Raw genomic sequence first — 24,245 nt, forward strand, 5'->3', positions numbered from 1 at the left:
AGCTTACAATCTAAGTGGTAAGTAGGGAGAACTTTCAGAGACTTTAGGAGTGTGCTACAGTAAGCCAGTCTGCAAGGGGACAGGGTAAATGCATATGGAATGTATAGCCAACGGAGCTAACAAAATGCTTGCTTAATTAATTATTAATTAATGCTTAAAGAGTGTGTTTTAAGAAGGGCCTTGTAGGTGGAGAGGGTGCAACTCAGATATTGATGGGAAGGGCATTCCAGAGGTGTGCGGCAATAATTGAGAAAGGTTTTAGATGGGAGAGAGCTATAGATACGAAAGGTGAAAACATTTTTTGAGAAGACCAGGTGTATAATGAGAAATTAGGGCTGAGATGTAAGGACCTTCAACAGAGCTTTGCTGATGTTTTGGTCCAGCATGGACCTTCATCATGTTTTGTAAGAGAGGCCTTAAAGGTGGAAATAGAGGGTGATTATCAGATATTGAGGGGAAGGGCATTCCAGAGGTGTGGGACATTCTGGAGGTGTGTAACATTATACTCTATATCCTCTAAAATCTAAATAAAATGTAACCTTTATTTCACAGTTAAAAATGTACTGGAATTTTTTTTACTTTAAAATAAATATTTAAAAATAAATATATATACAGTAATAGATCTAAAGGAAACAGGACAATGTAGACAAATGTTTTATTTGAATAAATATGCAAATATTTTCACTTGTGAATAAATTCCATATTCGCAGCTTATAAGGTTATATGACACATTAAGATTACTCTTAAACAACAAATATGTTATTTTTTCATTTGTCTCACAAACAATATAGACAATATGCACATTCCCGAAATGTTTTCTGCACACCAACCACCAGCTAATAAGATTGAGATTGAGGATCAGGGTGGAGAGAAGCAAATTCCTTCACTGGAACATACTTTACCTGAAGAGTCAGTAATAACACTCTCTTGGCAGAAGGAATAGCTACATGCACAGGAGAAAGCAATGCCCTGTTTAGTCAGATGTTAGGAATAATGAGCCAAATGATCACTAAAATAAAAAGCATGGCCATCTAAACAGAAGTTCTCTTCCCAGCGGGTCAACCTCATCCACTCTAGCTGCACCACTCCAGCCTCCAGTTGCTGCAAGGCATGATCATCCATGCATCGTCCTGCAAAAAGAGGAAGTTGTTTTTTTATATATATATTTTTATACTTTTAACAAGTCCCTTGTTCTTTGCATCTTGTAGGATGTATGTATAATAATGTTTAATTTCGTGATCATCAATAAAATTATATATATATATATGTATAGTAAATAAGTTTTGGTGCTTATCCCATAAAGCAATAACAGACCATACGATACCGGTTGCAACACGACATCAAGGGACAGCACGCAGGTAAGTAAATCAAAAATGTTCTATATTTGATAGAAGACACAAAAACCGGCGTTTCGGTCCCCCAGTGGGACATACTCTAAATCTTTCAGTACCATGGTGTAAAAGGTCTCGACAAAGTTACCCTTAGACTGGTAGGGGAAAAATAGGGACTTGGGTCCAAATGGAGAGTTCTTAATATTAGGCTCCAATGAAGGGCCTGAAGGATGGAGAGTCAGTTGGGATCCAGCAAAATCACAAGGGCTACAAGGAAAAGGTTGTCACTGGTGCTCTTAATGAGGTCAAGAATATTAGCAGGGATGTTCTTCTTGCTCAATCTAAATCCAAAGTCACTACCTATCCCCTTAAAAAAACATGATATGGGTTCAGGTCAGGACGAGTGTCCTAGATTCATCACTAAATGTAATCAGTCTGCATACAAAATTAAACAGATATTGAACAATCATTTGGATATTCTCAGGAATGATCATGTTTTGCGACCTATTTTACCTGCATACATTCTAGTCACATACAAAAAGCTAGAAACATTAAAAATATTGTGGCCCCCAGTCGATTGAGAATGACTAAGGACGAAGATTCAGTTCCCTCTGACCGTCTCTCCGGCAATTTTTCATGTGGACGTACTAGATGTCTTACATGTAAACATCTTATTGCCGGTGAAAAATTCTGTTCTTTCTCCAACAAGAGAGAGCATGATGTAAAGGGCAGGATAAACTGTCTCTCCACCTACATAGTGTACCTTCTCTCATGTTCCTGTGGTCCACAGTACATAGGGAGAACAATTCGACCTATGAGTACCAGGTTTCTAGAGCACAGACGGCACATCATTAATGGAAATCTGACTCATAGTCTCTCTAAACATTTCTCTGTCTGTCACAACAAAGATCCTGCTTCTCTAACTATTAGGGGTATTGAACACATACCAGAGGCTCTCATTGGGGGTGATAGATTCAGGAGGTTATGTTTTCGAGAGACCTTCTGGATCTACAGTATACCCTGGACACTTTGTCACCAAAGGGGTTCAATGAACATATAGATACCAGCACACTGGTATAGTGTTCTGTGGTCCCCCTGCTCGTCTGATGACTACATCACCATAGGTGTATATATATATAACTATCAATCCAATAACACTATTGTAACTGATTTCTGTGGTTATCACTAGGGAATGAATAACTTACTCTCAGGTTAATAGCTATTTTGATTGTTGTCTTTATTTTAAATATACTTATTTTCTTTATATTTTTCTTTTTTCTTTTCATTTTGATATCGTTTTTATTTTCTATAATTAATCTTTTTATATATTCATTTATCTATTTTATTATATTCTTATTTTTATCTATATTTTTTTTTTTTTTATCTATATTTTTATTCATTCTTTTCCAATTTCTATATTTGTATTTGTGCTGAATCAATATATAGTCCAGGTATTATATATTATATTTTATATATATATACACATGTATGTATATACTTTTATGTACGTTTTGAGGAATTTATATATGCTTTTCACTAACATTCCAAGTTTATATTTTATCAGATAATATGTTTATTACTGTGTATTATATATCAACATCTGAACCATTTCAATATCTGTGTTTAGTAGTATCAATATATATACCATTTTTCATGTCATTTATGAATATGTATATGTATATACACATATCTTTCATGATTATAGTTTTTGTTATGTTTTATGTACCATATATTCATCCTATGTTCCCCTTATGTTTCATCCCCCTTTTCCCTTTCCAGCCCTTCAAGAGTTAATGATTGTAGCAATCAATTTGTATTCAGGTGATTTTAATGTGCTCTTTTTAATTATGGCATATATATATATATCTATGGCATTTTTTGTTAGTACAGCTCTACCCCCTGAGGAAGTCGCATATCGCGACGAAACGCGTAGGGAAGTAGCTAGCATTGGACTTTTATTGTACACAACTCATATTTTGAGTAGTTTTATCTTTTGCTTGCTTTGGAGCCAGTCCATCTTTCATCACGCTTGGAACCCTGATGCAGGAAGTCTGACTGTCGTGTTAGCATCCCTTAGTATCGGTGGACACATACTCTCGCGGGATTTACAACCAGGGGGAGACCGGGTGCGCGCGCATGCTCCTGGCATCCACGACAGGAGTGTGTTGGACTCCACACACGGTATCTATCCACGGAGGCTCCGGTGATTGTAAAGACTTTACTCACTGTCTTATTTCATTTTGCACAATGTAAGTGTCCGTGATTCATCTGCACGTTCATTTTAATTATTAACTTACAGTATTATGCTATGGGAGCCGCACTGTCTTCTTTTCGTTTATATATATAATATATATATATATATATATATACATATACATATATATATACACACATATATATATATATATATATATATATATATATATATATATATATATATATATATATATCAAAAAATAAATAGATGATACCGTTCTGTGGCTAACGAAATGCTTTTATTTGTGCGAGCTTTCGAGATACACTGATCTTTTCTTCCGGCGATGTTACAATGAATGAAGCAAGCAAAAGCTATACTATAAACAGTGTCTATTGGAATGTTATCTGTGCTGGTCCTTCCCCCGGTGTGGATGTGTTTTATGGCTGGAGGTGTCAAAAGGTTCCTGAAAGCAAGTGATGAAAGAGTGTGTATGTGTATCAGTGTAAATTAACATGAATGGAGAGCCCACAGTACATACAGTGCTTTACAAAAGGTGTGTGTGGAGTGGGAGCGGATATACATGGTGTGGGTGGGTGTGGAAATGTGAGAGTTAGTAGCATAACTAAAAGTGTGTGTGGATACTATGTGGTCCCTATTGGTGTATAGGGATGGAAAAACAAGGAGTATAAGTATGTGTGAGAGACAGCTGTGTGTGCATACATATAGCACAGTATGTACAGACATGGCCTATAGCGCTCATGGGAAGAGAGTTCACTTGTGTCAGTATTTTGTATTTTTATCTACTGACCAATAAAATAATATTTTTATAACTTATCCCCATTTGGAGTTACCCTCATTTTTTGGCGCTACACTAGCTGGAAGCTGCTGGGAATCGCTGCTGTGCTCCTCTTCATCTCTTGCTCCTGGAATAGAGAGCCTGTATCGCTGGGATCTCATGCTGACAGCACACACTTAGTGCTAGAGAGATCCCCTGCAGTTTAAGCAGGAGGCTTTTCGACCTGACTGATGAGCCAGGGGGAGACAGGCTAATTGTCTGTAGTTGCAGTTAACCAGCTCGCTGCTGGACTCATCAGCCAGATACTTGCTATTTGGAGCCCCTTTTAGACAGGGGTTAAGGCCCTGTCACACTCATAGAAACTAATAATGTTGGCACAACATATCTTTCATAAATCCATGCTGACTATTACCAATCATTTTGTGATCCTCAAGGTATTCGTGAATATTATCCCCTACTAAACTTCACGTAGCATCCCCCCAATTGATGTCAGGCTGTCAGGTCTGTAATTCCCTAGTTTTGATCTATCCCCCTTTTTAAATACAAGCACTGAGCCTGTGGAAAGGGAGTGCTTGAATAGAAAATATAATGGTTTGTCTATTATTGAACTTATTGCGGCCCTTAAGAGCATGTGGGTGCATGCCACCTGGGCCAGGTGCTTTATTTACCTTAAGTTTATCAAGTCGCCTTTGCACTTCATCCTCTGTTAAGCAATTGTTAATTAATATTGTGGTTGTAGCTTCTTCCTGTTGTAATGTTGTTGCAGTTGACTCTTGCTTGAAACCATAAATACACATGGAAATAATGTATTTAATACCTCTGCCTTCTACTTAGCTCCAATAATTTTCCTGCCAATCTCATACTGAATGGGTCCTATATTCTATTTCCTAATCTTTTTGTTATTAAGGTACTCAAATAACTTTTTAGGGTTGGTCTTACATTCTATTGCAATCCCTTTTTAGTTAAAATGTTCTGCTTATAATTCTGATTTGATACCTCTGTCCATTCTGACTTTAAGAATCTAAATGTCTGCCTCTTCCTTTCCATTCCCTACCTGTTTATTTAGCCACATTGGTGTATACTTGTTTCTTTTATATATGTTACCTAAGGGTATACACTGATAAGTGCACTTTCAGAAAAATGCTTTAAAGACTGTTCATTTATCTTCCACATTTTTCTTGCAAAAATGTCATAACAATTTATTCCTTGTAGATTCTTCCTTACAGTAGTTTATTAAAATCTGCCTTTCTAAAATGTAATGTCTTTGTTGAACCCATATAATATGTTTCTTGATCATTTATTTCAAATAAGACCATGTTACAACTAGAGATGGGTGACATTTTCACAGAAATTCAATTCCGGTGCTGATTGACCGCTTCCTTTTACACGCGGATCAGTCTAAAAAATAGAATTAATTTTTTTCCCCCAAGAGAGACATATTTTGCTGGAGTCTCAAGTTCTCTATATATCCCCCTCAAACCTCTCTCCAAATAGCATAGGGAGAGATCCCTGTGCTCAAAAAGGCACCACTCACGTGAAGTACCTGGGAAATATGCCAATGAGATATGTAAAATATATTTATATGAATCCAATGCCACACTTCCTAAAAGAATTTCAATAACATCTAAGGCACCTTGTGGGAATATAACAGGATCAGAAGAACCCACACAACCTTTGCTATTCTGAGCAGCAGATTTTTGGACTGGATTTTTAACTAGTACATTTAAAATAATTATTTCAAACTAACAACACTATGCTTGTAACACTTTTATAATAAAAGTTAGTCTCATTTTTAAAATGTAGTGTTTAGAGTGCAGTAGACACGTGACTTTCCCTGTAAAATTGTTAATTTTTGATCCCTGTATGCACCGTAACCCTTCTATTCACTTTTCCAACTAATCTGAGCAAGAGTTGCCTTCTCTTTTTGTAAAATTGTGCACAAATAACATATATCCATCTCCCCAGGTCAGAAGCTTTGGTTATACCGAGCAAAAATGTTGCAAAGTATTTTGATTCATAGGTGCAGGATGAAAATGCCCCAATTTTTTTTCAAAATTGCCTTCACATGGAGATGTTATTTGTAAACCATTGGCTGTTAAGCCAATAATTGAGCAGTCAACCCCAATTTTATGTTCATTATGTTTATAGGTATTCTTTAAACCCACCACACTAACAACATTGAAAGAGACTATTTGTATTCTTTAATCAATACATGCTTTATACATTAAATAAACTGCTGATGCAAAGGAATAAACTAGCTTTTCTTCGCATAAAAATATAAAAAACACTAAATGGGTAGATTAAATTCATTTGGTAAAGTTTTTATAGCGTGCTTCCCAGGAAAACACAGACTTGCATAATAATAATAATAGCATGTTCTTGTATAGCGCTGCTAGGTTTACTTAGCACTTTACAGAGACATTTTGCAGACACAGTCCCTGCCCTGTGAAGCTTACAATCTATGTTTTTGGTGCCTGAGGCACAGGGAGATAAAGTGAGTTGCCCAAGGTCACAAGGAGCCAACACTGGGAATTGAACCAGGTTCCTTTGCTTCAAACTCTCAGTGCCAGTCAGTGTCTTTTACTCAATGAGCCACTCCCTCTCCCATAGAAGCAAGTCAACAGTATTCCTATAAGTGGTGCACACCTATAGTTAAACATAGCTTTTATAGCTGCAGTTCAAGCAATATCATACATTTGTGTTTTTTTTTAAAATAAATCAGATCTGTACTATGAGAAAATACTTGTAGCATTTAATTTTTTTTTCATTAAAAAATGGCATTAAGAGATTAATTAAAAAATGTCTTAGTAAGTATTATTTAATACTACAGAACTGATTTATAAAAAAACACGTGCAGGATATTGCATGGATTGCGCCTTTAATGGCTTAGTATTTATTATGTACTGTAATGTGATTTATGTTTAATGTTTTTGTAATGCTCTTCAATGGGCAAAAGTCATATTAGGCACATTTCCATTTGCACATCTGCCTAATGAAAAATACTGGCAATTACTGAGTGGGGGTGGGGAGTGGGGGTGGGGGGTGGGGAGTGGGGGGTGGAGGGTGGGGAGTGGGGGGTGGAGGGTGGAGGGTGGGGAGAGAGGTAAAACAACTCTTGTTGGGAGTAAGAGGGGTTAGTAATGGGGTTGTGGCAAGGGAGTTATCTCTGATGGCTGACGGACCATCTTTCCCCATGCTGGTGCAAGGCGAAAGCTGGGCCCATCTTCTGCGGCCACATGGCACGGAGGCTCTGATCATGGTAAGGTAGGCTATTGTGGGGCTATTGTTGGGGAGGGAGGCTATTTTTGGGGAGGGGGTGTATTGTTCTTTAGGTGTGGCTATTGCGGAGAGAAAGGGGTATTGTGGGGCTATTATGAGGAGGTGAAACTATTGTGGGGGAGGTGGGGATATTGTAGAGGAAAGGGATATTGTGGAGCTTTTGTGAGGGAGGGGAGTTTTTGGGGGCTATTGTATGGGAGGGGGGTATTATCTGAGTATTTTGGGGGAGGGAGTATTGTGTGTGTGTGTATACAGTCAAGGGAGAGAGAAAGAGGAAGAGCAGGAGGTGGGCGAGAGAGAGGAAGAAGTGGGGGAGGAGGGGGAAGTGTGAGAGAGACAGAATTGGAGGGAGAGTAAAACAGTGCGAGAGTGAGAAAGACAGAGGTGAGAAGAGTGATGGAGAGAAGGGGGGATGAGACAGTCCCCTCCCCCCTCTTTCAGGGCCACTTACCGGGATTCTGACGGAGAGAGAAATAGGGGAAAGAGAGAGAGAGAGGGGAGGGCAGATAGGAAGGGAGAGAGTGGATGGGTAGAAAAGAGAGAATGGATGGGTGGAGGGAGAGAGGGGGAGAGATGGGATGAGGGGAGAGAGGGGGAGAGAAATACCAGTGTGGACATATTTTTAATAAGAAAAAATGTGTACGCGTAGGTTATATTTATTCTATTTTTCCTGGTGCGGCCCAAGTCTTGCATTGGATTTAAGAATTGGCCTGCAAGCTATTCTTTTTGATGGACCTGCAATATAGCATCATTTAATTTATTTTAATTGTATATATGTATATAACAACTATGGATAGGAACCTCGCTCTGACCCCTTGATGGTTGAGGCGTGCTGCCTAGGGAGTGTATCAATGGATGATAATGGGTGTATCTAGAGAGGTACACAGAGAGAATCCCTTTGTAGGCGCACCGCAGACCTTTATAGAATAAAAGTGGTCAGGGGAGAAAAATAATTGTATTGTATTGTATGTCTTTATTTATATAGCGCCATTAATGTACATAGCGCTTCACAGCAGTAATACATGTGGTAATCCAATAAATAACAGATAATATAAATAACAGATCATGGGAATAAGTGCTTTAGACATTAAGGAAGAGGAGTCCCTGCTCCGAGGAGCTTACAGTCTAATTGGTAGGTAGGGAGAACGTACAGAGACAGTAGGAGGGAGTTCTGGTAAGTGCATCTGCAGGGGGCCAAGCTTTATGTGCCATGTGTTCAGAATAGCCACAGTCCTATTCATATGCTTCTTTAAGCAAGTGTGTCTTAAGGTGGGTCTTAAAGGTGGATAGAGAGGGTGCTAGTCGGGTACTGAGGGGAAGGGCATTCCAGAGGTGAGGGGCAGTCAATGAAAAAGGTTTAAGGCGGGAGAGGGCTTTAGATACAAAGGGGGTAGAAAGAAGACATCCTTGAGAAGAACGCAAGAGTCTGGATGGTGCATAACGAGAAATTAGGGCTGAGATGTAAGGGGGGAGTGATTCTGGCAGCAGCGTTAAGGATAGATTGTAGGGGAGACAGGTGATAGGCAGGAAGGCCGGACAGCAGGAGGTTACAGTAATCAAGACGGGAGAGAATGAGGGCCTGAGTCAGAGTTTTAGCAGTCGAGCAACAGAGGAAAGGGCGTATCTTTGTTATATTGCGGAGGAAAAAGCGACAGGTTTTAGAAATGTTTTGAATGTGAGGGGCAAATGTGAGAGAGGAGTCGAGTGTGACCCCAAGGCAGCGTGCTTGGGCTACTGGGTGAATGATGGTAGTTCCAACAGTAATGTGGAAGGAGGTAGTAGGGCCAGGTTTGGGAGGAAGTATGAGGAGCTCTGTTTTAGCCATGTTGAGTTTAAGGCGGCGGAGGGCCATCCAGGATGATATAGCAGAGAGACATTCAGAAACTTTGGTTTGTACAGTAGGTGTAAGGTCGGGTGTTGAGAAATATATTTGTGTGTCGTCAGCATAGAGGTGATAATTAAACCCAAAAGATGTTATTAGGTCACCTAGAGAGAGTGTATACAGAGAAAAGAGAAGAGGTCCCAGGACAGAGCCCTGGGGTACCCCCACAGAGAGATCAATAGAGGAGGAGGAGGTATTAGCAGAAGAGACACTGAAAGTACGATGGGAGAGGTAGGATGAGATCCAGGATAGAGCTTTGTTCCGAATGCCAAGAGTATGGAGAATGTGAAGGAGAAGAGGGTGGTCCATGGTGTCAAATGCTGCAGAGAGGTCGAGTAATATGAGCAGAGTGTAATGACCTCTGTCTTTGGCAGCATGGAGGTCGTCAGTTATTTTAGTGAGGGCTGTTTCCGTGGAGTGAGCAGTACGGAAGCCAGATTGTAGAGGGTCTAGGAGAGAATAGGTGTTGAGAAAATGGAGCAAGCGAGCGAATACAAGACGTTCAAGGAGTTTAGAGGCAAAAGGCAGGAGGGAGACAGGCCGATAGTTAGAAAGACAGATAGGGTCAAGCTTGCTGTTTTTGAGTAATGGTATGACTGTTGCATGTTTGAAGGAGGATGGAAAGGTTCCAGAGCAGAGGGAGGAGTTAAAAATGTGCGTGAGCGTAGGGATTATAGTAGGAGCAAGAGGTTTTAGGAGATGGGAGGGAATGGGGTCAAGAGGGCAAGTGGTAGAGGGAGAAGAGGCGATCAACAGCGACACATCCTCCTCTGAGACAGTGGAAAAAGAGTCAAGGAAGGCAGGAGGAGAGTTAGGAAGAGGTGTAGGATGGGAGGAAGAAACAGAGGGGATGTTCTGACGTATGGATTCCACCTTTTCCTTAAAATAGTCAGCAAAGTCCTGAGCGGAGATGGAGGAAGGAGAGGCAGCGGAGGGTGGTTTGAGTAGAGTATCAAAGACAGAGAACAGTCGGCGTGGGTTAGACTTGTGCATGTTGATAAGTGAAGAAAAGTAGGCTTGTTTAGCTTGCGAGAGGGCAGAGTTGAAACAGGATAGCATAAATTTGTAGTGAAGGAAGTCTGCGAGCGTATGAGATTTCCTCCAGAGGCGTTCAGAGGAACGAGTGGAGGAACGCAGCATGCGCGTGTGGGAATTTAACCAGGGTCTAGGGTTAAAAGGGCGAGTGCGGCAGAGAGAAAGCGGGGCATGTAGATCAAGAGAGGAGGACAAGGCAGAGTTGTAGTTCCTGACCAGTTTGTCAGGGTCTGTAGCAGATCTGAGAGAGGAGAGGGAGGAGTGTAACGTGGACTCAAAGTCAGGTAAGTGAATAGAGCGCAGGTTTCTGCATAACCGGGGTGTAGATGGAGGTGGAGAAGTTGAGAAGCGAGATAGAGAGAATGAGATGAGGTGATGGTCAGAGAGAGGAAAAGGGGAAATGGAGAAATCAGAGAGAGAGAAATTTTTAGTGAAAACCAGGTCTACGTAGTGGCCATCCTTGTGGGTGCTGGCTGCAGTCCACTGTTGAAGGCCAAAAGAAGAGGTTAGAGAAAGAAAGCGGGAAGCCCAAGGGAGAGAGGGGTCATCAATGTGGCAATTGAAGTCCCCAAGGAGAAGAACAGGGGAGTCTGAGGAGAGGAAGAAAGAGAGCCAGGATTCAAAGTGAGAGAGAAAGGCAGAAGGGGGATGAGTAGAGGTAGGTGGGCGATACATGACCGCCACATGAACAGGGAGAAGAGAGAAGATCTGGACAGTGTGAACCTCAAAGGAGGGAAAGGCAAGAGAGGGGGGAATAGGAATAGTTCGGTAACGGCAGAGAGAGGAGAGCAGGAGCCCCACACCTCCACCCCTGCCATCAAGGCGCGGAGTGTGGGAGAAGGAAAGGCCACCATAAGAGAGGGCAGCTTCCAGAGCAGAGTCAGACTGAGTGAGCCAGGTCTCAGTTATAGCAAAGAGAAGCAGGGAGTGAGAGAGAAAGAAGTCATGCACAGAGAGGAACTTGTTAGAGAGGGAGCGAGCATTCCAAAGGGCACAGGAGAAAGGGAGAGAGGAGGGAGGGTGGCAGGGGATGGGTATGAGGTTGGAGGGGTTAACACCAGAAGGAGTAGAAGTTGTATGTGGGAGGCGAGGACGAGAGCAAGTAGAAATAAGGCAGGGACCAGGATTGGGAGAGATATCCCCAGAAGCAAGGAGGAGAAGCATGGATAGAAAGAGGATGTGCGAGCATGATTTGTAGGGGTGTGTTTTAGTGCAGGAGGTATAGCTGTGTGGTGACAGAGGACGCAGGTAAGAAAGGAGTTCATGTGAACTGAGAAGTGGGGAAGAAAGGAGAGATGGAGATATATGAATAGAGTTAGAGACATAAGGAGACTGGTGGAAGGAAGTGCATAATTTGAAAATAAGTGCGGTTGCAGCAAATATAAAAAATAAAGGCGGCATCACAGCAATAGTTAAGTGTTGAGATGTGCAGTCTTAGATAGATGATATCCTCTTTTCCAACGTAGATCAAAAGCAGGAATCAGAAGCAGTAGGTGATGTCCACTTTTCCACTTCTTTTTGAACTTCCTTTTTAAACTTCATAAATACTTGAAACATATCTGCTTAAAAGCATGGCTGCTAGCAGCAATGGCTGTTAGGAGTTTACTTATATACTTTTAGAAAGTCACCTGGTTGGCACAACAAACTTAATTAACACATGTGAGGGTAGTTAAAGCAAATGGTTTTTCTAAGGTGGGTGTTGCCTTGCCTTGCACAAGTGTGAAAGCTGAATTAAATTAAGACAGTAGGGGGATGATTTACAGACAGACAATTGGAATATGTTTTATTTATTTATGTTTATGGACTATGTAATAATAGTGTGTATAACAAATGATGTAATTCTTTACTTTTATTAAGTTCAGTGAAAGTGTAATAAAAACAGTATACGTTCTCGTACTTGGTTGAGTATACTGTGTTTAAAAATAGACTCTAGAAGGTCTATATGGTCTACCATACGCCCCCTGGTAGCTTATGGATAGAAGATAGTTTTACTAGCTTCGAGACTGTTATAGATCACTTTAATAGCCTGTATGTTATTGCTGCATCTCCGCCGGTAGTTGCGTCTAATAGTGGGGCAGATACTAATATAGATTGTCGTTTGCTCGGTGTCTGGCTTGCTGTGGTGAGTTACACACAGTAGCCGAGTGATAACAGAGTATACAGATGATTATTTGTTTATCCCCCGTTTAGACAGGTCAGACCTGTTGGGATTGCTGTAGGAGACCTACACACTCAGCGCACATGTAATCTGTTTATGCCATCATGCTCATTGTGTGTATACAGTGTTGAGGCTAATTTCCATGCCCCTCGTGTAGGTAGGTATGGCTAGTCCCTATAGTGCCAGGTATTGTCACAGGATATTTCTGTGTGAGCGGGCTGGGTTAGGTAGTATGAATGCTCTGCGCTCCAAACGAGATTCTGGCGATGCGTGTGTCAGATACGTTTTATGCTCCAGTGGAGACTCTGACTGCGCATGCAGGTGAGTGTGACTAGACAAATGAACAAATAACTAACTACTGGGGTCTGCACAGTTAGAACCAGGAGACTGCAGACACTACATTATAATAACGATGGAAACACGGCTAAATAAAGGTACAATGCTAAGGATTCTCTCCTAGACCCTCACAGGTATGCAAGCACCACAAACATCAGTAGTAACAGCCACATCTTCCAGAGAGGGGGGGGGACATGTGTTACATATATATATATATATATATATATATATATATATATATATATTGCTCCCCCATGATGCATTGATGATAAATTATCTGTAATTATTTTAATAATGTTTATGATTAGTGGGCTATAAATTGACAATTTCTGTGCCGTACACGTCACCCCCTGATTAAGTCTTTTTGATTAAATTTGTTGGTGCCATTCTAGTGTTCAGTGTTACTGAGCAGTTACCCTGCTTCACACTGTTCCAGATGGCAGCCATCTTTTTGCATTCTCCTGGTGTGGACTCGGACTCGGTGCTTCTTTTAGTGCTTTTAAATTGTACGTGTACTACATGTATTTTACTTATATGATTGTGACACTTACCTTCTGGTGCGCTGCTGTCTGCTTTCTTGAGCATTTCTCAGCAAATAATCATTTAAGCATTTCTCAGAAAACAACACCATCTCCCATGAGATTCCCATGATTCAACCTGAAATGGGGCACTTGTTTCAGGAGTTAAGGATGGTTCCCAGAGGAGACTTCTGGTAGGTTAGGATTGGGCATACTCTACCTTCTGCTTTTGATATAGATGGGATCTCTCCTCAGTACCCTCAATTACTCAATAGCTTTAGCAATTGAAATACCAATTTGTATGTCCTTACTTTTGTGTTATTAGCTTCTTTCAGTGACCTTTGAAACCAAAGAAGGAAGCACATGATTCATACAGTTCAGCCGATGAATGCACAGTTTATTATTGCATGCCACAATGTTGTAGTCAAAATATAAAACATGACAAGTTTCCTATTGTTTTATTCTCCAGTGATAGAAAATTCTGTGTGAAAAGGTGACTAATTAAAATCCATCAGTCTGAATTTAAAATAAAATTGCGTACCAAGAGGAACCAAAACAAACAGGTGTAAGATCGGATCAAAGGGAAAGCAACATAAGGTTGTATCATTAACGCCAGATGATCAGAAGCTCATTATGCAGCTAAGATTCCCATTAATGTGCGCTTTCAAAAGTGACGGTGATTTTGAAACTAATCCCATTTGGAGGTCTTCTTACAAGATATTATTAAATTTGAGCCCACGCGAATGAGTTTCTGTAAATCAGTTCCAATGTAAACGTTATGGGATACCAGATGGTATTATATGTGGAAATTGACCTGCTAGAGCACTGACAGACAGCACAATCCTTATCTCAGTCACATTATCTGTGAGCTGAGTCTGTGATATTGTATGCTGAAATAGGACTTTGGAGAACAGAGTTTTACATAGAGTTTGTATCTTATGTAGGTCAGACATTTAATTGAACTTGAACTTAATTGATATTTAATGTTCCCGTTGCCCTTAATATTTGTCTTGGGTTATACCATGTAAATGAGTATGACATATCAGTTTTTAGTTTTACAGTAAGCAAATGTGCAAGAACATGCTATTATTATTATATTATTATTATTTACCCCTAAATAAAAAAACACCCACACAAATCCTCTATTCACACCCTCTATCTACTCCTTCCTGCTGCTGGGGATCTACCCTAAGCCTGAACCAAGACATACACACCTGATCTTACCCACACCTCCCTGCCATCTCTTCCCCTGTAAATGGTGTTAAATGAAATGGTTAACATTGACTAACCTTAAAACATGCCCCACAAATCAAGCATCCCAAAATCCTGCACTCATGGCTATTGTCCCACAGTCACTTATACCACCCATTGTGGCCAAGCACACCCATCTACAGCACTTATTCCCTTACCTGCTCTCTCTGTATGTTTCCCCACAAACCTCTTAGATTGTAAGCTCTTCAGGGCAGGGATTTCCATTCCTATTGTCTGATTTTTGCTGCACTTATTGTATTATTATAATTCCCTGTACTGTATTCTTTGTGAAGCGCTGAGTACACTTTTGGTGCTATATAAATAAAGACATACAATACAATACCTCCACGTGAACATTTGAAACGTAAAGAGTTATTTTAAAATAATTAGTTCATTTTTTGTTTTAGGTTGCATTGAACTTTAGTAATGGTTAAATATAGATATGGGTTTTCAGCAATTTAACGGACTTCCCAAGTATATTCAATCCAACAAATATTAAGGTCGCTGGAAAAACAACCATTTTATATATATATGAAAATTATGTATGTATATATATATATATATATATATATATATATATATATATATATATATCTGTCTGTACACCACCAATTTTATGTTTGAAAACAGTTTTTTAATAAAGTTTAACTGATTAACAGTGCATCTTTAAGGAGATAGATGTAGAACAGGGGTTCTCAACTCCAGTCTTCAAGCCGCCCCCCCCCCCCAAACAGGTCAGGTTTCATGATATCCCAGCTTCAGCACAGGTGGCTTCGACTGTGCCACCTGTGCTGAAGCAGGGATATCCTGAAAACCTGACCTGTTGGAGGGTTTGTTGACTGGAGTTGAGCACCCCTAGTGTAGAAGACGGTTTTGAAAAACAATATTGCAAATGCAAAAAACCCACCTGTGAGCACATTCACGCGTCCCAGACAGATCTGCAACCCGGCTTTTCACCATTATCTTCTAGCATACAGTGCTTCCACTACAGCCAGGGATTCTGGGAAAAGGCATGCACATGAGTACAATATTTTTGTGTTTAAACAGTTTTAAACTTTTTAAACTGCATACAAATGTCGTTGATCTTTAAACTAATGTAGATATGACAACTCTGAATGAAGTTCCTTTAAAAAAAAAACCCTATACCTATATTTCTTAGATTAGGCTTTCTATTCTATGTAAATAAGTCAGTTTGAGACTGTCTCTCTGGATCTGATAACAACTACTGATAGCTATTCTGTCTGCCACTCTAATTGCAGGGTGTTAGCATCTGACTTTCTATTATTGAATAATCTATTCATAAAAACTGGAGGCCTTACTACAGTATTTCAAGAAGAGCATTGATGTTTTTACATAAGCAAGCACTTACTGTATATGAAGAGGCAGAGGCCCCAGCATGGGGTCGTAGTCTCCTTAAAGGATGCAACGTCCTGATTGGCGAGAGCTGGGGGGGGGGGGGTGTCGGCTAACCCCCCTCCCCGTTCCCACACGGAGTGGGAAGGCTGCTTGTCCCCTCCCATGCAGGGGGAGGGGGGAGAGGGTATAAAGAGTGGGGCCCCAGGGGAGAGAGACAGAGCTAACGGAATTTTCCCCTTACAGGAACGCTGGCTGCTGCGCTGCTGTTTTTCAGACCACGAGGGAGGGCCGCAGTGACTACAGCAGCCCCCTGCTGTATGTAGACCACCGGGTCCTGCCAGCCTCACCCATGAGCCTGAGGAGCCTGCTGATGCTGCTGCACCGGAGGAGCCGGTAAGTGTCCCTGCCCCGCGCAGTTCCCAGCGTTATCAGGTAGGTATCCCCAGGCCCCATTCCACAGTCCTCCCAGCTCCCCCGCCAAGCGCAGGCACCTGCTGGCAGCCCACCGCATTCCCGTGTCCCCTCCACCTCATGCCCTTATACATCCCTCCATCCGGCCCCCTCCCAGCCTTTGCCCCCGCCAGCTCCAGGCCCGCATCTCTGCGAGGTCACTCCGCCTCGTGACCTGTCCCCCCTCCGGGCCACGGCGCCCCCAGGCCTGGCTTACCGTGTCCCCCCCGTCAGGACCCACACCAGCCGCCCAGCTACTATCCGCGGGTCCGCTCTTCCATCTTCCCCCAGGGCCGCGCTGCAGCACGCTCCCTCCCGGAGCACCAGTACAATGAAGAGGGTTGCTCCTCCCCTGCGCCGGCGCGGCCCTGCCCCCATCCCGCGCACCTCCTCACCACCCCGTGGACCATAGACGGGAGAGCACCCCGATCACCCCCGATCACAACAAGCTCCCCCACTGCTATCACTCACCTCCCTCTCAGGATTCCCGCGTGGGCTCCTGGGCTTCTCCTCCCTCCCAGGATTCCCGCGCTGGCTGCTGCTTCAGCTATGCGCGGGGGGGGGGGGGTTGTTAAAGGGATAGGAGGTCAGTGAGGTCTGCACAGGCAGGCTTTACCTCAGCCCTCCCCTGCAACAGCGCCACCATGAGGCCCCTGGCAGCACTGCAGGGCGACCTCAAATTCACCCCTCAGGGCAACCTCAAGTTCACCCCTCACACTGCAGGGGGAACTGTGACTAGGATTATTAAAGTCATGAAGCACCAATATTAAATGTACCACCATATGTCACACCCATATTAAATATACCACCATATGTCACACCCATATTAAATATACCACCATATGTCACACCCAACCACCTACCTACCTATCTCCAGCTGGCAGGGGCTCGGGCGGTTCTATTTATAATCGCCACAGCCGTCGGGGGGGCCCTGCTCCTCCCACACATGGGTCACGCTTTTTCGGGGCAGATTAACCGGGTGGGGGTATTTAAGGCGACCCAGACCCTGGATCCCGCAGGGGGTCGCAGGCCGGGTCCTCTCAGTTTTTGCAGGAAGCGGCAGCCAATGTGTGGTCATCGCACGCCTGGGATGTAGACCTGGACCCCTACCCCTTTCACCAGTGCATGGCGAGAAGGTGGACAGACGCTGAGTCCAGTCGGCACGCTTCAGGTCCAGGTCAGCGCAAGCAACCCGAGCGATGAGATTCCAGGTAAGGAAATAAATCCTCGTCAAGTATGGATAATAGCGATGCAGTGTCAGCGACATATCAGAGTCTGAGAGCGCAGCGCAATTACACTAGCCCCCAGGTATAAATTCCTAAAGAGAGCTAGTAGTGATGAACCGATCACTTAAGGCTAGGCCAAGAGGGGCAACGCAGGAGGCAGTGGGGAGAGCAAGGCCCCAAAAATAAGGACGACAGCGTCGGCGATGAAGGGGAAGTACACGTAAGCCTGCGCCATGACCTCTCTCCTGTCGGGTTACACCCAAAGTGAGATAATAAGTGAAGTCACGGACATGTACGACCTTTCTACTGAGGGGTTACAGGCCAGGGGAAAAGCAAAGGCTGTAGGCGATGAGAGCGCTAATAAGCATAAAACCAGTGACAACTGGCTAAGAGGTTACCTGGCGTCAGCCAGCTGCCTGCTAGAGAAGCACCCAGAGGAGGGTTTGAATATTCTTAAATACATAGACCTTATATACAACACATATAAAACATATGGGGGCGCAGCATGGTACAAATGTTTAGGCACAAGATACATGGGAACCCCGTTCCAATTCGGTACTAAGGGCCTTGACTTATGGGTTCGCCAGGTAACACCAGAGAAATTGGCTCCCTCCATCTAGTCAACTACTGGGGAAGCCAAGGAAATCAGAATGCTGTAACTTTAATAAAACCCTGGTACAAGCCCCCCCCCCCCATTCGCAAGGGTGCTAGGAAGGTTACACTAAGGCAGATGCAGGCACTGCTCGGGCCTAAATTTCGCATGTAGGTTCATACCCATGGGCAGGATTTTCAGCAGGAAATTAGTGAGGTCGACCGCCGGGGTATCCCACCCGCTGCACCGCATCAGGGTCACTAAGGAACTTAGATCCTGGGAAGCTTTCCTCCAGGACGTTAATGGCAAAAGCTATGGATAAAAGGGGGCCGTAGTAACCAAGAGCTAGAGCTGTTCAGACGCGGCAGGGTTCGTAGGCTTCGGCGCCTACCTCAAAGGGGAATGGTGCGCAGAACCAGGACCCCAGGCATGGGTAGATGCGGATTTAATAAAGTATATCGCCTTCCTGTGTTCCCATCATAGTGGCGGTAGAGCGTTGGGCTAAGGAGCTGAGTAACAAACACATCATATTCTGGTCCCACAGCCTTGGGGTGGTGGGAGCAGTAAACTGCCTCTCCGCAACATCAAGCCCAGTGATCCGGCTGCTGCGGAGGCTGGTGCTGCTCTGCATGCGCAGCAGCATCAACTTTAACGCCAAGCATGTCCCGGGGAGATTAAACGTGATAGCAGACACCTTATCACGGTTATATTGGACAGCGTTTAGGCGAGCAGCGGCAAATGCCACAGGTCTAACGTGCCCATGTCACCTGTGGCAGATAGGGATATCGGACTAATGGACCTGGTCTAGAAGTCGCTAGCCCCACGCACCTAGAAAACCCACCTCTGGCCTTGGCACACGTGGCTCACATTCAAGTAAAAGTACAGGGTTGAGGGTAAGCGAGGTAGCAGCGCGCGGCTCTGTGGCTTCCTACAGGCCCTGAAGACAGTGGGGGTGACGCGGACCACTGTTGGGGCCATGTTGGCAGGTTTTGCTTTTTTCCTGAAGCTCCACAACCGCAAGGACATAACTAAGGATTTCATAGTAAGGAGAATCCTCATGGGCTGGGATAGGGGCGAAGCCAAGCGAATGGACGGTAGGGATCCGGTAACGCTAGACAGGCTTGAGTTATTGATGATGGCAACAAAAAGGGTATGTTTCACTACAGCGGAAACGGGAACTGTTCAGAGTAGCATTTGCCGCGGCTTTCTTGGTGCCTTCAGGGTTGGCGAGCTAGTGGTGTTATCTTAAACAAGCCAGGGTTCGGGCTTGTTTTTTCACGAGCATGATTCTCAATGCTACGTCGGTGGCATGCAAGATTCACAGGTCTAAAACTGACCAAGCGGGAAGGGGAGCGTGGGTCCACCTCACTATGGAGAATAACGGAAGTTTGCCCAGTGGCGTTTATTAAGTGGTAGGTAAGGCACAGGCCCAAGGTAGGGGGCAATTTCCTCATCCATCAGGACGCAACACCACTCACAAGGTACCAATTTCAAAGCGTTGTTAAACGGTGCCTTGCCGTTAGGGGGGATGGATCCTAGTGTATTTGGTACCCATTCCTTCAGAATTGGTGCCGCTACAGCGGCAGCTGAGAACGGCTGTATGCCGGACCAAATGTACAAACCGGGGAGGTGGAAACCCATTGCCTATAGGTGGTTACATCAGGGCCAAAGGGCACAGCAACGTGCGGATGCAAGAAGATTAACATGTTTTTCCCTCTCAGTAGACAGCTGCACAAGGACACTGGAAGTGTGGATCATGGGTCATTCCTTCATTCAGTGGGCGCACGAATGGGTGAAGGATCAGTAGTGTGGCCAGCAGCGGTGGTTTACGGGGGAGGGGGTGAATTGGCGTTGGCTTGGGAAGAGAGGAAGGTGCTTGGTTGATCTGTAACAGGCTCTGGACAAGGCGTGAGCAGAATTTCATGTGAAACCGGATGTTATTTTGCTACACCTCGTGGGGAATGACCCAGCCAACAACAAAACACTAGAGTTGATTTATCGGTTACAACAGGAATGCGCCCGCTTGAAGGCGCTGTGGAGTGAGGTTGTAATCATTTGGTCAGTAATTATTCCAAAGCGAATTTTAAAAGGGCCACGGAAAGAGAAAGCTAGGAGGAAGGTAAATAGGCCATGGGAAAAATTCATCCTCTAACAGCTGTAAAACTCTTAAAGCGCAGAGAGACTGACACCAAGGAGCGCAGCTGGCACAGAAGGGACGGTGTGCATCTATCACCAAAGGGGTTGGAGGTGTTCTTAAGTAACATCAAGGTTTTTTTTGCGGGAAGAATTAAGATCAGAGGTCGCAGCTTTGGGTGGGCGTGTCGGCCCCAGGATAGCCAGTGCCCTGCAGAGGGGCCTCCGGGTGGCGGAGCTGCCGCACCAGCCAAGCTCAGGAGACGGAGAAAGGGTGAGGACTTTAGGGTCCGTCCCTCAGCTGGAGCCCCTAGAACAGCATGGCAGGCTGGAGGCGCCGGCTTTAGGGCTGGGCCGGCCTATGCCCAATCAACGCTGGTAAAAGGCTGGGCGCCAGCTTTAGGGCTGGGCCTAAGCTGACCCTAGGGGCAGGAGGGGGAGGGAAGCAGCCCAACATTGACTGAATGAGGATCTCCCGCTCCCATCTTACAGTGCTTTTGGGCGGGGGGAGGGAGCGGGCCAATTGCTGGCTGTCTGGGCAAGGATCTCCCCCCCATTCACATGCTACGGGCGGGGTGAGGGAGCGCGGCCAATCGCTGGCCGCTGGGCAAGGATCTCCCCCCCATTCACATGCTGCGGGGGGAGGGAGGGAGTGCGGCCAATCGCTGGCCGCTGGGAAAGGATCTCCCCCCCATTTTGCATGGAGCATACTTGGCTGGCGGGCAGGCTGGTAGGATTTTAACAGCGGATGTTAACATAAAGCTGTGACCTTTTCTTCCAACATTGTGTGGTCTCCATTATTTGGTTTAGCGTCACAAAGGATGGGCGGCGCATAAAGCCTTTATAATACACGGTAATAATAGTACAGTAACTTTGTATTCAGAAGTGGAATAAACAAGGACTCTCTCACAACTGTTCCTTAATGATGAAGAATAGAACCTACTTATAAAGACCTGCAAAGTTCCAGCAAGTGCACAAAGACACACACAAATGGTGCAGGTATTTATCAAGCTAATTTGAGACTTATTATAGTAAATAATTTGTGCCAACTCAGCCATTTTCATTGTATTTAAGAGTAGTCCCATTGCTAGGAAATTGATTAATTCAAACATCTCGCCAGGTTCATTTGGCAAATAGACTATGGAATTAAAAGAAGAAGAGAGCATATTCAAAACTGTAGCACATGTAATATATCCAGGAGATGTATGGTAGAACCCGGAGCACAGCCATAATGCCATATGCACAGCCATAATGCAGAAGATTTCTTCTGTGCAAAATACATCTGCTGGAACTGCTACTCAACGGATTGCACGCCTTGGAGTTGCTGGACTGTCCTGGCAGTAAGCGTGCAGGTAATGGGCTTTAGCCCTGTATCTAATTGCCTTGCTTAAGCATTTAATTACACCTTCTATGCCATATAGAGGAAAGTATTTAAAGCCATGTTAAGTGGACACCACGAGCACCTATCTCTCTTGGGTATAATATATATAGACCCCTATCCCCCCCTCCCCCCGACGGGATATGTAGGGTTACCATGGCTGTGGTAGAATTGAAAAAAATATATGCGCAATAAACTACATTAATTAATAAATAACACAATAATATTCGATATTTGATGTGCTGGTGAAATACTCAGTGTAACAACCAACTCATAAATAATTAATTAACATAAGTGTGTTATATTTCAGTCATACAGTGAATAATTAATTACAACAGTAAAGTGTGACAAATTTTAATGAGTGATAAAACAAATACACTTAAAGCATAACCTCTCCTGTATAGATCTCACGAGTCTGCAGCTGTTTAGTAGAGGTGGCCCAACACCTTAAACACTAGATAAACAAAAAACAGCGTACAACACTTAGTGTATTAAATGTGATTGTATTAGCTCTTTGCAGGTAGGTAAATATCGCACGTACACTTAAATGGAATATATCAGGCAGTACATGTTAGGGACATGTTACCACTGTGAAGTGCATCAGGGGTCCAGGATCTCAGCATACATCGGTACACAGTAGAAGCGATCCTTAATTCTCTGATCTCATCCTCTCCACGAACCAGGCACCGGATCTCGTCCTTCTCCTCCTCTATCCCGCACACCTCCGCTCGATCCACTGAAAAAGTGACAAACTTTAATGTCTTCAATTATAACACGATAAAAACATATTAAAACCAAAAGGGGGCGGGACCCTAAATAGACATCAGATACACATATCACAAGGCTAACTGCACCAACATCCTAAATAAAGGCTAATGCCATGAGGTGTAATGTGCAAACCTGAGAACAAAATATTTTTCTTAGGTACGCAAGACCGGCCGGTCAAGTATGTAATCAAAAGACCTGAGGGTTATAGAAAGCAAAGTGCTGTTTGCTTTCTATAGTCCTCAGGTCTTTTGATTACATACTTGACTGGCCGGTCTATTTAGGGTCCCACCCCCTTTTGGTTTTAATATGTTTTTAGCATGTTATAATTGAAGACATGAAAGTTTGTTAATTTTTCAGTGGATATTCTGAGTGCTCGTTCTGATACTTTTTTTGTCTCGTTTATGCTATATCTATTTTTGTCTCAGAGCACCGACCAGTCTCTTTAATTTAGAGTATATTTTCTGGTCTTGTTAATACCCCACATTAGAGGTGTGTATGCAGACTCTATCTCTGTGTGTGTGTATGTATATGTAGGGGTGTCTGTTCTCTCTGTACCTCCGCTGCAGGGTACTATCATAGGTGGTGCCGTGAGGGAGTGTTCGGAGGTTTCGCGGCGGCCCATGTTGTTGGGCATTGCGCAATAGTCAGGCGTGACTAGGAGGAGCGGAGAGAGTTTGCGCATGCGCAGTGTAAAGCGCGCGAACGTGTGGCCAATCACCAGGAGGCTCTGAAGTAAACTACAAGTCCCATGAGCCTCAGCAGAGCCACCTGACACCAGGGAACGAATAGGAGTGCAGGGATTGCTGGCAGGCAGGAAAGGGAAGCAGGGGGAGAGACCACGCTAGCCAGAGGGCACCGGAGGAGCAAGGGGAGAGGTTGTGTGTGTGCAGGGGGTCAGTGACCCACCTGCGTAGGCCAGATTTCCCCTCAGGCCCAGTGCAGACCCTGAGTCACCATTAGCTTGCGGTGCTGCAGGGAACGCCCTATAGAGAGAGACACCTATTCCCTTACTGTAGTAGCAGATAGGGACACAGTGTTTGCAGAGCTGCGGTGTGTGAACAGTGATTTGGGCTCAAGCTGCTGGACATCACCAACTCGTGAGAGACTGCGCTGGATCGGCGGATCCTTTTTGAAGTCTGTTGCCGGCTGCAGGAGTAGCCGGAAGGTATTTAATAAGTGCACCAACACCGGTACCATCAGGCGCTGATCTCGCCTTTGGGGAGGACTCTTTGGGGACACTGGGTTGAGTGACCAAGGGTCCGAGTATATATGTATATATATATATATATATATATATATATATATATATATATTGGACACGGTGTGGGGTGCACGAAGTGACATTACTCTATAGGAGAGTGGCCGAGCTGCATGTCAGCCATTCATATATGGTATTATATGTGTGTTATCCCTAATAGGTATAAGCTAAGGTTATGCAATTACGTATCAGTAAATGGTTACAAAGTTGAAGTGTGTTATCATTATTCTTACCTATGGGAATCTCACTTATTGGGGATCTTGGGTAAGTGGAGGCGCTGCCAAGACCCTAATATTACCCC

General features: G+C 43.9%; 1 long non-coding RNA gene across 3 annotated transcripts in view; it reads right to left on the bottom strand.

Annotated features, from left to right (window-relative positions):
- The window catches only part of LOC142488779 (uncharacterized), a 62,805-nt gene extending 40,154 nt beyond the window's left edge, over positions 1-22,651 (bottom strand). For 2 of the 3 annotated variants that reach the window (XR_012799653.1, XR_012799651.1), the window contains exons 1-2: positions 17,061-17,142; positions 15,691-15,783 (exon numbers count right to left, since the gene is read on the bottom strand). This is a non-coding gene — a long non-coding RNA (uncharacterized LOC142488779). Of the gene's footprint in view, positions 1-15,690; positions 15,784-17,060; positions 17,143-22,459 lie in introns of those variants that run through there. The other variant, XR_012799652.1, reaches the window with a different exon arrangement.
- Positions 22,652-24,245: the final 1,594 nt, after the last annotated feature.

The sequence above is a fragment of the Ascaphus truei genome, chromosome 2, assembly GCF_040206685.1.
Source record: "Ascaphus truei isolate aAscTru1 chromosome 2, aAscTru1.hap1, whole genome shotgun sequence".
Classification (NCBI taxonomy): Eukaryota; Metazoa; Chordata; class Amphibia; order Anura; family Ascaphidae; genus Ascaphus; species Ascaphus truei.